Here is a 2,846-nt window from a genome sequence, read left to right as displayed (position 1 = left end):
TATTAAACATGCTTAATTCTGACTAAATGTTAAATAATTCAAATAATAAAAAATGCTTTTACTATTGTATTGATTCTAATTTGTGAGTGTATGCATCTATTTACCATGTTAATCTTATTGTTTGATTTCTCCTCACTGGAAGAAAGTAATTTACGCTGAATACCTCTTGAGATTTTTCCATTCTGAGGGAACAACCTGTTGCCCAAGAGGTAGATTAGATCAGAAAACCGACTTCATAAGAACACAAGAACTATACAGGAGACTATAAAAGCATTATCTCTGAGAGGAAATATTACCAATTCTTCTAAGGGACAGGAAAAAAGGAATGGTGACAATCCCAAAAGTGACAGAATCTAATGTGGGGTGGGAAAAAATGAAACGTACTTGATGAAGGGTGCCAACACACTGGAGTATTATATACAATACAACACTGCATTGTGAATGGATTTATACTTGTACCAGATGTTGGACGTTCAAGTCTCCTTCAGCAAAGGAAGCTCTTAAAAACCACATGAAGAAGGTTGGGCAGAAAGAGTGACAACAATTCCCCCGTTTTCTAAAATTCTGCTCTCGCCCCCAGGGGAAGGAGGAGGGGGGAGAGCCAACTAATGATGCCTCACCCCAGTAAAAGTGTTTTTCATGGGACTTAGTTCCGGAACTTATTGATGACCTGAGAACTTTTTGAACTTTTAAAATTTTTCCTATGCCTCTGAGCCCAAAGCTGGCAGGGCAAGATGGCACACTTCCGTTGTCTTCATGAACTGTGAAACCTGACTCCACCTTTAAAATTCAGGCGTCCGGTCTTTGTCTCCGTGTCACCCAGAGGAATCTCTTGTGGATTGTTATTTCCTGAACTCTTTGGAGAAAAAACTTTCATCTATTGCTAGATTGACTAAAGAAACTCCCACCTGTTTGGATCCTCTGCCTTCTGGACTCATCTGCCTGCTCTACTTCTCCAGCTGCCCAGTCTCTACACTGACTGATCTCTTTGTTTCATAAACCATGTCTCCAAAAAGACCACCCCCTGGAAAACCTGGCTTTTCTACTTCTGCACCGACATCTGCAACATCCAGTCCTGCCACCCAGTCAAAGATTACAGAATTGATGCAACCTAAGAATACAGAGATGGATTTGCAACAAATGCTCCAGCAACTCATACAGGGCCAGGAAGAAATTAAGAAACAATTAAAAGAAATGAAGGAAGAAATTAAAGAGAATCAAGTCCAAATTTATAAGAACTCACAGAGACTGGACCTTGTGGAGGGTGGGGTGGCGGAGGCGAGAGGGGGGGGGTAGAGGCTTTACAGAAGGGAAACAAAGAACTCGATATCCAACAAATGAAAACAGAGTTTGAGAGAATGTCCTTTTATCTTAGATTTCAAAATGTAATAGAAGCAGATGGGGAAAATATAAGGGACATTATGACTAACATTTTAGCTGAATACATACACAAAGATAAACAGCAGATGGAATGGGAGATAGATCTGGTCTATAGAGTGAATTCAGCATATGCCAGAACACACAATGTACCCAGGGAGGTTCATATTAAATTCCTTAGGAAAAGCACAAGAGATGAAATTCTGGGTGTACAAAGGGGGCAAACATTGACATATCATGACAGGGAGATAACCATCCTGAAGCAGATCCCCCAAAAAATTAGGGAGAAAAGGAAAAACTATTCGCAATTGGTGAATAAACTATACCAGAAGGGGGTGTGGTTTAGATGGTTGATGCCTGAAGGTATGCTGATATTCTGGGAGGAGACAAGAATCAGAATCAATACACCCATAGAGGCACAGGCCTTTATGGAAAAAAATAAAGCGAACCTAGAAAAAACAGAAGACACCACAATGGTCACACAGGACACGGGAGGGGCGGGAGCTCTGCCAGCGGGGGGTGAAGGGGCAACACCAAGAAAGCTCAGATCACAAAAATGAATAAGAAAACCACAATGTTATAAACAGACCGAAAGTAATAATGAAATTATATCTAGACTATATATCATAACTATATAAACTGATTGAAAACTATTTTTTCTAGAATTAATATGCTGATTTTTTATGATTATGTATTAATGTTTTATATTTAGATGTATCCTATGAGTTTGGAGGGAGGGGGCGTCTGCCATACTTGCAACTGCCAAAATTTGTAACCATTCCACTTACCCTTTTCCTTATAAATGTTTTAAAAAACCAATAAAACTTTTTGAAAAAAAAAACAATTCCCCTTTTCACTGAGCTATTATGGAGCAAACTGACTGCTATGTATGCTACTTTATGTCTAATAACAAATAAACAAACAGCAAATATGTTGCTACCTGAGCCTGAAGGAGACAACTCAATCAATCATAGAATTGGAAATGATTTTTTTGTCAACTTTCCATTAGTGCATGAAAATGCTTCTCCTGCATCTTTAAGAAATGGCCTTTCCATATAGCAGTCAGAGTTTGCTGATATTTGTCTGGGAAACTAAGTCCCAAAGCGACCATAAATAGGTGGTATAACCCTACCTTGTCGTATCTGTTGGATTGGGTAATGGATAGGCACACACAGGCTTAACGATAACAACAGCTCTTTATTATAACACAGCAAGTAAGAACAATCTATGGAAGGTTGAGTCTGACAGCAGCCCTTTTATCGGGAGCTGTCAGACCCTTCGACCAATAGGATTACAGTGGAAACCACTGTAGTTGGTATAGGTATCTAACACCCCTCCCCTCTTAGATGGAATAATCCTACTGGTAACGTAGTCACGCAGGTAGGTGGGCTTTTGGGTAGCTCTGCCTGACCTGCGCAGTTCAGTAGGAGGGGTTTCCTTGGACAGGTTGGACAGACCTGTTTGCTCCG

The sequence above is a fragment of the Natrix helvetica genome (assembly GCF_964273705.1).
Source record: "Natrix helvetica genome assembly, chromosome: 3".
Taxonomy (NCBI): domain Eukaryota; kingdom Metazoa; phylum Chordata; class Lepidosauria; order Squamata; family Natricidae; genus Natrix; species Natrix helvetica.
The sequence above is the reverse complement of the archived record's forward strand: the minus strand, read 5'-3'. Positions refer to the sequence as shown.